The following is a 14399-nucleotide window of genomic DNA, read 5'->3' on the forward strand; positions in this document are numbered from 1 at the left end:
TTGTTGGCAGGTGGTACAGGCTCGTGGATCCACCGACCACGAGAACGGATTCGATTGGATTCTGATTGACCGGCGGACCAGCTCGAGAGTAATGGTCTATGGCTGTCCCTGCAATGACTGACTGATTGACAATGACTGAGATACCAGCAAGTGAGTTGCTCCAGGAAAACGAAGGAGCCCACTCTTGTGCGGCGCTTTGGGAAGACGCCTGTTGGTTTTGACCCCGAATAAGAAGGGAGAGCTGAGAGTAGGCTGACTGTGGTCCAGTCCTACTTCGATTCAGTGTGAATTGACACTCTCTGACCCGAAGCAGCCCAGGCCTTTGTCATTTCAGCATCTCAGATGCTATTTTCCATTCGAAGAATGCCGCCACCAAGTGGCGGTATTTTAACATGGCCATGCAATCCGGTGATGAGGAGGGTTGGTCCCCTGGGAGAGTTAATGTATGTTGCTGCTGCTGTTTACCTTATTGGAGCCGTTTTTTTTGTTTGTTTTTTTTTGTTTTTGTTTTTTTTGTTTTGTTTTTTAAAGAACCAGAGCCTTGCTCTGTCACCCAGGCTAGAGTGCAGTGTCGTAATCTAACTCATGGCAGCCTCCAATTCCCAAGCTCAAGCGATCCTCCTGCCTCAGCCTCTGAGTCACTGGGATCACAGGCGTGAGCTACCCCGCCCAGTCCTTTTGCATTATTAACCTGTGATATGGGTTTATGGGACTTCATTCTTTCTTTCTTTTTTTTTTTTTTTTTTTGAGACGGAGTCTCGCTCTGTCGCCCAGACTGGAGTGCAGTGGCGCGATCTCGGCTCACTGCAAGCTCCGCCTCCCGGGTTCACGCCATTCTCCTGCCTCAGCCTCCGGAGTAGCTGGGACTACAGGCGCCCGCCACCACGCCCGGCTAATTTCTTTTTGTATTTTTAGTAGAGACGGGGTTTCACCGTGTTAGCCAGGATGGTCTCGATCTCCTGACCTCGTGATCCGCCCGCCTCGGCCTCCCAAAGTGCTGGGATTACAGGCTTGAGCCACCGCGCCCGGCCGGGACTTCATTCTTTCAAAGGGAGGCAGCTTGGCCCCGGAGGGCTTCTGGGCTGGACAGACCTGTGTTCTCCATCTCAGGAGCTCCCCCTCAAGGTGGGAGTAAGAGATGAGGGTTTCCACTCTGGCTTTGTTGGAGATGTCGTGATGCCAAGAGGAGCAAACTAAGCAGTTGGTGTACACAGGTGTGTTGCTGAGAATAAGGTCTGGGCTAGAAATATGGATTCTTAGTTGTGGTTGAAAGTACGGAGTTCGGCCGGGCCCAGTGGCTCATGCCTATAATCCCAGCACTTTGGGACGCTGAGGCGGGAGGATCTCTTGAGCCCAAGAGTTTGAGACCAGCCTGGGCAACATAGTGAGACCTCATCTTTACAACAAATACAAAACATTAGCTTGGTGTGGTAGCACGTGCTTGTAGTCGCAGATACTCAGGAGGCTGAGATGGAAGGATCGCTGAGGCCCGGGAAATTAAGGCTGTAGTGAGCCGTGATTGTGCCACTACACTCCAGCCTAGGCAACAGAGAGAGACCCTGTGTCAAAAAAAAAAAAAAAAAAAAAAAAAAAGAAGGAAGGAAGGGAGGGAGGGAGACAGAGAGAGAGGAAGGCAGGCAGGGAGGGAGGAAGGAAAGAGGGGAGGGGAGCTACAGCATTGAACAGCCAGAGGCAGGGTGTCATATGAGCGTGTCAAAGACCCAGAGATAAAGTGGAGATAGAAGAGTCCTTTAATCCAGGATCCGCGTCTCAGTCCTATTATCCCAGCAACTCAGGAGCCTGAGGCAGGAGCATCATTTGAGCCCAGGAGTTCCAGACCAGTCTGGGCAACATAACAAGACCCCGTCTCTACAAAAATAAAAAGTAAGCCAAGCATGGTGTCTCTCACCTGGAATCCCAGCTACTCAGGAGGCTGAGGTGGGAGGATCACTTGAGCCCATCAGTTGGAGGCTGCAGTGAGCTATGATCACGCGACTGCACTCCACCCTGGGAGACAGCATGAGACCTCCATCTCTTTTTTTTTTTTTTTTTTTTTTTGAGATGGAGTTTTGCTCTTGTTGCGCAGACTAGAGTGCAATGGTGTGATCTTGGCTCACCGCAACCTCTGCTTCCCAAGTTCAAGTGATTCTCTTGCCTCAGAATCCCAGCTGGGATTACGGGCATGCGCCACCACACCCAGCTAATTTTGTGTTTTAGTAGATACTGGCTTTCTCCATGTTGGTCAGGCTGGTCTCGAACTCCCAACCTCAGGTGATCCTCCCGCCTCGGTCTCCCAAAGTGCTGGCATTACAGGTGTGAGCCACCATGCCCACTCGAGACCTCCATCTCTAAAAAACAATTTCTTTATTAAGAGCCCTTCCAGGAGCCTGGGCAAGACTGTCCAACAGAAAGAGGACCTGGAGGGGGCTGGGCGCAGTGGCTCATGCCTGTATTCTCAGCACTTTGGGAGGCTGAGGTAGGTGAATTGCTTGAGCCCAGGAATTCCAGACCAGCCTGGGGAACAATGCAAAACCCTGTCTTTACCAAAAATCCAAAAATTAGCCAGGTGTGGGCTAGATGCAGTGGCTCATGCCTGTGAACTCAGCACTTTGGAAGGTCAAGGCAGGGGGATCACTGGAGGTCAGGAGTTCGAGACCAGCCTGGGCAACACTGAGAAACCGTGTCTCTACAAAAAGTACAAAAACTAGCTGGGCGTGGTGGCACACGCCTGTAATCCTAGCTACTCAGGAGGCTGAGGCATGAGAATCACTTGAACTTGGGAGGCAGAGGTTGCAGTGAGCCAAGATTGCTCCACTGCACTCCAGCCTGGGCAACAGAGCAAGACTCTGTCTCAAAAAAAGGAGGGGGCACTTTGGGAGGCCAAGGTGGGCGGATCATGAGGTCAAGAGATCGAGACCATCCTGGCTAACATGGTGAAACCCTGTCCCTACTAAAAATACAAAAAAATTAGCCAGGCATGGTGGCTGTAGTCCCAGCTACTTGGGAGGCTGAGGCAGGAGAATGGCATGAACCTGGGAGGCATAGCGTGCAGTGAGCTGAGATCCTGCCACTACACTCCAGCTTGGGTGACAGAGCGAGACTCCGTCTCAAAAACAAAAAGAAGTGGGAGGCTGGCCACAGTGACTCACTCCTGTAATCCCAGCACTTTGGGAGGCCGAGGTCAGTGGATCACTTGAGGTCAGGAGTTCAAGACCAGCCTGACCAACATGGTGAAACCCCGTCTCTGCTAAAAATAAAAAATTAGCCGGGCATGGTGGTGCACGCCTATAATCCCAACTACCCAGGAAGCTGAGGCAAGAGAATCGCTTGAACCTGGGACATGGAGGTTGCAGTGAGCCGAGATCACACCATTGCACTCCAGCCTGGGCAACAAGCGTGAAACTCTTTCTCAAGGCGGGGCACGGTGGCTCATGCCTGTAATCCCAGCACTGTGGGAGGCTGAGGTGGGCAAATCATGAGGTCAGGGGATCAAGACCATCCTGGCTAACATGGTGAACCCCCGTCTCTACTAACAATGCAAAAAATTAGCCGGCTGTGCTGGCGGGCACCTGTAGTCCCAACTACTTGGGAAGCTGAAGCAGGAGAATTGCTTGGACCCTGGAGGCGGAGGTTGCAGTGAGCTGAGATCGCACCACTGCACTCCAGCCTGGGCGACAAAGCAAGACTCCATCTCAAAGAAAAAAAAAAAAGGAAGACGATCTGGAGGAACTTGGAGAAGGCAGATGGAAGCAGCAGAGGCGAGTGCTACACAGTTCAGGCAAGGCAAGAACAGAAATGTAGCCACCGCCATTTGCATTTTGCAATATGAAGGTCATTGGTGAGATGAGCAAGGGGGGTTTTGGTTGAGTGGTGGGCCCGGGAGGCAGATTTCAATGAGTGGAGATGGTTTTACAGATGCGTGCTGGAGCCAGCTTGCACTGACTCACAAAAGCCAGCTGGCACATCTTCAAGAATTCAAAACCTCTTGCTAAACACGGCCAATGTGTAAACAATTAATTGTATAAACTTATGATCAAATAGATTATATTAAAACAAACATAATAAATACACAAAATTTATCACTTCCTAATTACGCTGCTACATGTTACTATTATCTATGCTTTTGAGGGTTTTTGTTTTTGTTTGGAGACAGAGTCTCACTCTATTGCCCAGGCAGGAGTGCAGTGGCACCAGCACAGCTCACTGTAGCCTCGACCTTCCAGGCTCAAGTCATCCTCCCACCTCAGCCTCCCCAGTAGCTGGGACTACAGACATGCACCATCATGCCCGACAGATTTTTGTGGTTTTTTGTAGAGACAGGGTCTCTCTATGTTGCACAGGCTGGTCTCGAACTCCTGGGCTCAAGTGATCCTCCCACCTTGACCTCCCAAAGTGCTGGGATGACCAGCACAAGCCACAGAGCCTGGCTACTTTATAAATTTTTTGTAGAGACAGGCTGGGCGCGGTGGCTCACACCTATAATCCCAGCACTTTGGGAGGCCGAGGTGGGTGGATCACTTCAGGCCAGGAGTTTGAGACCAGCCCAGCCAATGTGGTGAAACCCCATCTCTATTAAAAATACAAAAATTAGCCGGATGTGGTGGTGCATGCCTGTAATCCCAGCTACTCCGGAGGCTGAGGCAGGAGAATCGCTTGAACCTGGGAGGTGGAGGTTGCAGTGAGCCAAGATTGCACCACTGCATTCTAGCCTGAGGGACAGAGCGAGACTCCGTCTCAGATAAGTAAATAAATAAATAAATAAATAAATAAATAAATAAATAACCTTTTTTGTAGAGATGGAGTCTTGCTATGTTGCCTAGTCTGGTCTCAAACTCCTGGGCTCACTCGATCCTCCCACCTCGGCCTCCCAAAGTGCTGGGGTTACAGGCACGAGCCACTGCACCTGGCTGATCTTGGAGTTATTCACATATATGATGTCTGTGTGCTGGAAATGCTATATTATGTGAGTCACTGCATTGTGTACCAATTCTGTTTGATGATGCCATGTTTGTAGCTTGCAATCAGCTACAAGCAAATCAACCACAAGTGGTGGGAGAATTTACACCACAGGAATTGGCAAATACTCCAAGTCAGGAGCTCTTTGGTTGGTTTGTTTCTCTGGTGAGCCAGTTATTAAACATTTCACCAGGAATGAGAATGCAGGGACACAGGACACAGACTCTTCCCAGGAATATTCACTGTACACAGAAGGTGAAATGATGGCAGCTGGAAGAACATATGGGAAGGAGGGAGGGTGCTTTGTTTCCCCAACTTTTTATTTTGCAAAATTTCAAAGCTACAAAAAAATTGCAATAGTATACGGGGCTGGACGTGGTGGCTCACACCTGTAATCCCTGCACTCGGGGAAGCCGAGGTGGGTGGATCGCCTGTGGTCAGGAGTTCGAGACCAGCCTGGCCAACATGGTGAAACCCCGTCTCTACTAAAAAAAAAGAAAAAATAATACAAAAATTAGCTGGGCATGGTGGTGCACATCTGTAACCCAGCCACTGGGGAGGCTGAGGCAGAAGAATCACTTGAGCCCAGAAGGTGAAGGTTGCAGTGACCCAGGATCGTGCCACTGCTCTCCAGCCTGGGCGACACAGTGAGACTCCATCTCACATTTTTTAAAAAAATATTGGCCAGGCACGGTGGCTCACGCCTGTAATCTCAGCACTTTGGGAGGCCAAGGCGGTCAGATCACGAGGTCAGGAGATCGAGACCATCTTGGCTAACATGGTGAAACCCCATCTCTACTAAAAATACAAAAATTAGCTGGGTGTGGTGGTGGGAGCCTGTAGTCCCAGCTACTCAGGAGGCTGAGGCAGAATGGTGTGAACCTGGGAGGCGGAGCTTGCAGGCAGGCAGAGCTTGCAGTGAGCCGAAATCGCGCCACTGTACCCCAGCCTGGGCGACAGAGCAAGACTTCGTCTCAAAAAAAAAAATAAATAAAATAAAATAGTTTAAAAATAACAAAAATAAAAAATCTAGGATATAATGTACTTTCACTTAGTGCATTTGGTTGTCATATATCTTAGTCACCTTTAATCTGCAGAAATCTCTTCCATATATACATATATGTGTGTGTGTGTATATATACATTTAGAGACTGAGTCTTCCTCTGTCACCAAGGCGGAGGTGCAGTGGTGTGATCATAGCTCACTGCAGCCTTAACTTCCTGGGCTCAAGCGATCCTCCCGCCTCAGCCTCCCAAGTAGCTGGGACCACAGGTATGTACCCCAAAGCCCAATTAATCTTTAATTTAATTAATTTTGGAGACTGGGTATCACTCTGTCAACAAGGCTGGAGTGCAGTGGCTTGATCTCGGCTCACTGCAACCTCTGCCTCCAGGGCTCAAGCAATCCTCCCGCCTCAGCCTCCCAAGTAGCTGGGACCACGGGCACACGCCACTTTGGCCTGGCTAATTTTTGTATTTTTTTTGTAGAAACTGGGTCTCACCATGTTTCCCAGGCCGGTCTCGAACTCCTGGACTCAAGGGATCCTCCTGCCTTGGCCTCCCAAAGCGCTGGGATTACAGGTATGAGCACTGTGACTGGCCTAATTTTCATATTTTTTGTAGAGATGAGGTTTCGCCATGTTGCCCAGGCTGGTCTGAAACTGCTGGCCTCAAGTGATCCGCCCACCTCAGTCTCCCAAAGTACAGGATTACAGGCGTGAGCCACCGTGTCTGGCCAGGAGTTCACTGTTTCTGGTTTTTTGTGTTTTTTTTTTTTGGTTGTTTTTTTTTTTTTTTTGAGTCTGTTTAATGGGTATAAAGTTTCAGATGTGCAGGCGCGGTGGCTCACGCCTGTAATCCCAGCACTTTGGGAGGCCGAGGCAGGGGGATCACAAGGTCAAGAAATCGAGACCATCCTGGCCAACATGGTGAAACTCCGACTCTACTAAAAATACAAAAATTAGCCCGGCGTGGTGGCGCACGCCTGTAGTCCCAGCTACTTGGGAGGAGGCAGGAGAATCGCTTGAACCCGGGAGGCAGAGGTTGCAGTGAGCCAAGATCGTGCCACTGCACTCCAGCCTGACAACAGAGTGAGACTGTCTAAAAAAAAGTTTCAGATATGCAAGATGAAACATTCTACAGATTGGCTATATTAACATCTTGCCTGGTCGGGCGCGGTGGCTCAAGCCTGTAATCCCAGCACTTTGAGAGGCCAAGGCAGGCGGATCACGAGGTCAGGAGATGGAGACCATCGTGGTTAACACGTTGAAACCCCGTCTCTACTAAAAAAAAAAAAAAAAAAAAAAAAAAAAATTAGCCGGGCACGGTGGCGGGTGCCTGTATTCCCAGCTATGGTGGCATGAACCCAGGAGGCGGAGCTTGCAGTGAGCCGAGATCGCGCCAGTACGCTCCAGCCTGAGCGACAGAGCGAGACTCTGTCTCAAAAAAAAAAAAAAAAACAAAAGAAACAAAAAACTTGCCTGCAGTTACCAATATTATCCCGGACACTTAAAAATTTTGCTAAAAGGGCCAGGCGCAGTGGCTCACACCTGTAATCCCAGCACTCTGTCTGGGTGACAGAGTGAGACTGTCGCAAAAAAAAAAAAAAAAAATCATATTGAGAGGTGACAACGTGCTGGCGGCCCTCGCCCGCTCTCAGCGCCTCCTCGGCCTCGGCGTCCGCTCTGGCCATGCTTGAGGAACCCTTCAGCCTGCCGCTGCACTGTGGGAGCCCCTTTCTGGGCTGGCCGGCTCCCTCTGCTTGCCCGGGGGTGTAGAGGGAGAAGCGCGGGCAGGAACCCGGGCTGCGCACGGTGGTCGCGGGCTCTGCAGGCCCCGCACTCGGAGCGGCCAGCCGGCGCCACCGGTCCCAGGCAGTGAGGGGCTTAGCACCCGGGCCAGCAGCTGCGCAGGGTGTGCCGGGTTCCCCAGCACTGCCAGCCCACCCCCGCCGTGCTCGAATTCTCGCAGGGCCTCAGCCACCTCCCCGCGGGGCAGGGCTCAGGACCTGCAGCCCGCCATGCCCGAGTCCCCCGTCCCGCGTGGGCTGCCGCGCGCGGCCTGAGGCGCGTCGACGGGCGCTGCCCCCTGCGCCCTGGCTCCTGGTCCCATGGACCGCCCAATGGCTGAGGAGCACCGGCAGACAGCGCTGGACTGACGGGCATCTCCGCCCCGCGGTCCCACCCAGGTATCCACTAGCCCAAGCCAGCTGGGCTCCTGAGTTGGGTGGTGACTTGGAGAACTTTTATGTCTAGCTGAAGGATTGCATATGCACCAATCAGCACTCTGTGTCTAGCTCGAGGTTTGCAGATGCACCAATCAGCACTCTGTATCTAGCTAATCTGGTGGGGACTTGGAGAACTTTTATGTCTAGCTGGAGGATTGTAAATGCACCAATCAGCACTTTGTGTATAGCTCAGGGATTGTGAACACACCAAACAGCACCCTGTGTCTAGCTCAAGGTTTGTAAATGCACCAATCAGTGCTCTGTGTCTAACTAATCTAGTGGGGACTTGGAGAACTTTTGTGTCTAGCTAAAGGATTGTAAATGCACCAATCAGCACTGTGTCTAGCTCAGGGATTGTAAATGCACCAATCAGCGCTCTGTCAAAGTGGACCAATCAGTGCTCTGTAAAATGGACCAATCAGCTCTCTGTAAAATAGACCAATCAGCACTCTGTAAAATGGACCAATCAGCAGGATGTGGTGGGGTCTGATAAGGGAATAAAAGCAGGCTGCCAAGCCACCAGTGGTAACTTGTTTGCGGTTTGTTTTTGTTTGTGGAGGCTTAGTTTTTATTTTTCTCCTTAACAGAGCTTGTTGGTGTTTGTGTTTTGGGTTTGCGCTGCTTTTATGAGCTACAATACTCACCGTCAAGGTCTGTAGCTTCACCCTTGAAGGTCACGAGACCACAAACACACTAGGAAGAACAAACAGCTCCAGACGGTGCTGGTTTTATAGAGCTGTAACACTCACCGTGAGGGTCTGCGACTTCAGTCCTGAAGTCAGCGAGACCACGAACTTACCAGAAGGAGTGAACTGCGGATGCATCTGAAGAAACAAACTTTGGACACGCCATGTTTAAGAACTGTAATAGGGTGAGGGTCTGCAATTTACTTCTTGAAGTCAGTATTGACCAAGAACCCCACCCATGTATCATGGTAAATAGGACACTGAAACCCCATCTTTTAAACCAAGTTGCTAACTATTTTGGCATCAGGGAACGGTTTTGTGGAAGACAATTTTCCCACAGATGTACTTGATCATCACATTGTAGTATGTGATAATTATACAACTCACCATCATGTAGAATCTAGGGAGAGCCCTGGGGCTTGTGTGTGAAAGATTATCCCCAGGGCCTGAAAGTTTGAAGGGAGGAGGAACAACAACTCTCGGGCTCAGTGACAAGGTGCAAGGCCAGCTGCACCAGCCGTGGGCGCCAGCAAGACTGCAGCAATAGGAAGGGAACTTGGCTGGAAGACACCTATCCCTGAAGATGGAGACAGAGGCCATCTGGGTACCACACAGCAGTTACATCAGACTGGGGGACTTCTTGTTTACGGGAGACCATGAAACCCCTGCCCCGTCCTCGTCTGGTGCTGATGCCATTTTAGGCCTCAGCCCGCCTGCAGTCAGGTGCTCATTGATACAGCATATTGTTGAGATAGCGCCACTGCAACAGCCTGGGCGACACAGCGAGACTCCGCCTCAAAAAAAAAAAATCTTCACACTGCCTCGTGTTGACTGTTGGCGCGCTTTTACGGTAGAACCAGTTACAAGAATCTTTCAGTTTTCCTGCAACTAGATGGTCCCATCTGGGGGTGATGGGAGACAGTGACAGACCAGGGAGCTCACAACCTAGATCACTGCGTGTGCAGGTCACAATAGGGTTTTGTGGGATTTGATAAGGTTTCTCTTCAAATGATCTGATTGATCTTTTATTCTGTAATTCATAGTACCCCACCCCCCTTTTTCCTTTTTCTCCTTTTTGCCTTTGTTAGATGCCCAGGCACGCCACAGTACCAGGCGTTATCAGTACCAGCTCACATGCGTTTCCTTATTTAAAAAAAAACTAAATTTCTATCTTATTGAAGACACCCCTTCCCCTTTCCTCTCCACTTTGTTTTCCGTGCCCACCTTATCTAAAAAAGATCAAATGTTTAGCCAACCAAAATTAGTTTAAATTATACAACCCGACCCTGGCCAATAAAAAAAGGGTACAAAAACAAAACTTGGGTCAAAAATAAAGGCTCTCGTGCCCCTTTGTTCAAGTATACTCATAACAACCGGCCAAAAACCCCTCCGCACAAAAATAAAATTACTTTGTTAAAAATCCTTTGTTCAAGTGTTCAATTTCCTTAAAATTTTAAGTGTTATTCCTAACAGTTTGCACTCCTATGAGAATCTAATGCTGCTGCTGATCTTACAGGAGGCTCAAGCGATGGGGAGCGGCTGTAAATACAGATGAAGCTTTGCTGCCTGCTTGCTCATCTCCTGCTCTATGGCCCAGTTCCTCACAGGCCACAGACCCGTACCAGTTCATGGCCAAGGGGCTGGGGACCCCCGTCTTAAACAAAAACAAAAAAACCAAAGCACACTTAATGTGAGATCTACTCTCTTAGCAAAATTTTTGTTTTTGTTTTGTCGTTGACACCGAGCCTCATTCTGTTGCCCAGGCTGGAGTGCAGTGGCATGACCTCGGCTCACTGCAACCTCCTTCCCCTCGGGTTGCAGCGATTCTCCTGCCTCAGCCTCCTGAGTAACTGGGATTACAGGCACCCACCACCACGGTGGGCCCAGCTAATTTTCGAATTTTTAGTAGAGATGAGGTTTCACCATGTTGGTCAGGCTGGTCTTGAACTGCTGACCTCGGGTGATCCACCCACCTTGGCCTCCCAAAGTGCTGAGACTATAGGTGTGAGTCACCGCACCCAGCTACTGTGATGTGATTATTCTGCATTGCATGCCTGTATCAACATATGTCCTGTAGATCATAAGTATATACACCTACTGTGCACCCACAAAAATTAAAAATAGGCAGGGTATGTACGGTGGCTCACACTTGTAATCCCAGGACTTTGGGAGGCTTAGCTCAGGAGTTCGAAAACAGCCTGGGCAACATGGTGAAACCTCATCTCTACAAAAAAAAAAAAAAAAAAAAAATTAGCCAGGTGTAGGTAGAGAGTGGCTGTGGTCCCAGCTACCGCGGAGGCTGAGGTGGGAGGATTGCTTGAGACCAGAAGTGAGAGGCTGCAGTGATTGCGCCACTGCACTCCAAGTAACTAAAGTACAACGGGGCCGGGTGTGGTCGCTCTCGCCTGTAATCCCAGCACTTTGGGAGGCTGAGGTGGACGGATCGCTTGATGTCAGGAGTTAAAGGCCAGCCTGGCCAACGTGGTGAAAACGTTTCTCTACTAAAAATACAGAAATTAGCCAGGTGTGGTGACGGGTGTCTGTAGTCCCAGCTACTCCGGAGGCTGAGGCAGTAGAATCACTTGAACCTGGGAAGCGGAGGTTGCAGTGAGCCAAGATCGCACCGCTGCACTCCAGCCTCAGCAACGAAAGACTCCGTCTCAAAAAACAAAAATAGGCCGGGCGCGGTGGCTCATGCCTGTAATCCCAGCACTTTAGGAAGCTGAGGTCAGGAGATTGAGACCATCGTGGCTAACATGGTGAAACCCTGTCTCTACTAAAAATACAAAAAATTAGCCGGGTATGGTCGCGGGTGCCTCTAGTCCCAGCTACTCGGGAGGCTGAGGCAGGAGAATGGCGAGAACCCAGGAGGCGGAGCTTGCAGTGAGCGGAGATTGCGCCACTGCACTCCAGCCTGGGCAACAGAGCGAGACTCCGTCTCAAAAAAAAAAAATAAAATAAAAAATACAAAAGTATAAATAAATAAATTACAATTAGGTTATTAGGGTATGGGCCCTAATCCAGCACAACTGGTGTCCTTATAAGAAGCAGAGATTGGGCTGGGCACGGTGGCTCACATCTGTAATCTCAGCACTTTGGGAGGCTGAGGCAGGAGGATTACCTGAGGTCGGGAGTTCGAGACCAGCCTGACCAACATGGAGACACCCTCTCTCTACTAAAAATACACAATTAGCTGGGCGTGCTGGCTCACACCTGTAATCCCATCTACTCGGGAGGCTGAGGCAGGAGAATTGCTTGGACCCGGAGGCGCAGGTTGCAGTGAGCTGAGATCGCGCCATTGCACTCCAGCCTGGGCAACAAGAGGAAAACTCTGTCTCAAAAACAAACAAACAAACAAACAAAAGAAGCAGAAATAGGCCGGGTGCAGTGGCTCAAGCTTTTAATCCCAGCACTTTCAGAGGCCGAGTGGGTGGATCACAAGGTCAGGAGTTCAAGACCAGCCTGGCCAACATAGTGAAACCCCATCTCTGCTAAAAATACAAAAATTAGCCGGGCGTGGTGGCGTGTGCCTGTGGTCCCAGCTATTCTGGAGGCTGAGGTAGGAGAATCACTTGAACCTGAGAGGTGGAGGTTGCAGTGAGCCAAGATTGCACCACCACACTCTAGCTTGGGTGATAGAGTGAGACTTCGTCCCCCCCAACCCCGCAAAAAACGAAGCGGAGATTAGGACACAGATACGCACAGAGGAATGACTGTGGGAAGACACAAGAAGATGGCCATCTGCCAGCCAAGGAGACAGGCCTCAGAAGAAAGGGACCCTCCTGTCACCTTGATCTCAAACTTCTAGCCTCCAGGACTGTGAGACAATGCATTTCTACTGCTGAAGCCACGGGATCTGAGTGCTCTGTTACCTGCAGGCCGAGCAAACCAATGCAGGTGCCCCTCAGCCTCTTCCCTCTGGCTCCCGGCCCCCACCCACTCGCATTGGCTGCTGCCTGCAGGCCTCTGCCATCTGTCTGCCTTCTGTCTGGCTTCCTTTTCACTTCTGTACCTTCTACCCAGCGGACTCCTCCATCTCCGGTTCTCCTTCTCGAGGTATAATTATAGCTGCTGGCACTAGTGCCTGTCTGCTCTGTGCCAAAGTGTCTGCCTGGCCATCGGAGGCCGTATCTTATTTAACACCAACCCAGCGACCCTGGGAAGCAGGGGCTATCATTAGCTCTCTTATACCAAAGCGGTGCATGCCCAAGCCTTCCAGAGCTGAAGGGGGTTGCCCAGGGCCACGCAGCTAGCATGTAAAAGAGAATCTGTCAGCTGCGCATGGTGGCACATGTCTGTGGTCCCAGCTACTCGGGAAGCTGAAGTGGGAGGAGTGATTGAGCCCAGGCGTTCGAGGCTGCAGTGAGCTGTGATTGTACCACCACACTCCAGCCTGGGCGACAAAGGGAGACCCTGTCTCAAAAATTAAAATAGAAGCCGGGCACGGTGGCTCACACTTGTAATCCCAGCACTTTGGGAGGCCGAGGCAGGTGGATCACCTGAGGTCAGGAGTTCAAGACCAGCCTGGCCAAGATGGTGAAATCCCGTCTCTACTAAAAATGCAAAAATTAGCTGGGCATGGTGGCGGGTGCCTGTAGTCCCAGCTACTCAGGAGGCTGAGGCAGAGAACTGCTTGAACCCGGGAGGCGGAGGTTGCAGTGAGCCAAGTTTGCGACACTGTACTCCAGCCTGGGTGATAGAGTGAGACTCTGTGCAAAGAAAAAAAAGAAAGAAAAAGAAAAAAAGAATTAAAATACAATTAATAAAATAAATAGCAGGGTGTAGTGGCATGTACCTGTAATCCCATGTACTCAGGAGGCTGAGGTAGGAGGATCGCTTGAGCCTGGGATGGCAAGGCTGCAGTGAGCTATGATGATGTCCACTCTAGCCTGGGTGACACAGTGTTAGACACTGTCTCTAAAAAAATTCAAAACTGGCCAGGCACCGTGGCTCAAGCCTGTAATCCCAGCACTTTGTGAGGCCGAGACGGGCGGATCACGAGGTCAGGAGATCGAGACCATCCTGGCTAACACGGTGAAACCCCGTCTCTACTAAAAAATACAAAAAACTAGCTGGGCAAGGTGGCGGGCGCCTGTAGTCCCAGCTACTCGGGAGGCTGAGGCAGGAGAATGGCATAAACCTGGGAGGCGGAGCTTGCAGTGAGCTGAGATCCGGCCACTGCACTCCAGCCTGGGTGATAGAGCGAGACTCCGTCTCAAAAAAAAAAAAAAAAGGCCGGGCACGGTGGCTCAAGCCTGTAATCCCAGCACTTTGGGAGGCCGAGGCGGGCGGATCACAAGGTCAGGAGATCGAGACCACAGTGAAACCCTGTCTCTACTAAAAATGCAAAAAATTAGCCGGGCGCGGTGGCGGGCGCCTGTAGTCCTAGCTACTCAGGAGGCTGAGGCAGGAGAATGGCGTGAACCCAGGAGGCGGAGCTTGCAGTGAGCCGAGATCGCGCCACTGCACTCCAGCCTGGGCAACAGCGTGGAACTCCGTCTCAAAAAAAAAAAAAAAATTCAAAACTGGCTG

The sequence above is a fragment of the Macaca nemestrina genome, chromosome 20 (assembly GCF_043159975.1).
Source record: "Macaca nemestrina isolate mMacNem1 chromosome 20, mMacNem.hap1, whole genome shotgun sequence".
NCBI classification, from domain to species: Eukaryota; Metazoa; Chordata; class Mammalia; order Primates; family Cercopithecidae; genus Macaca; species Macaca nemestrina.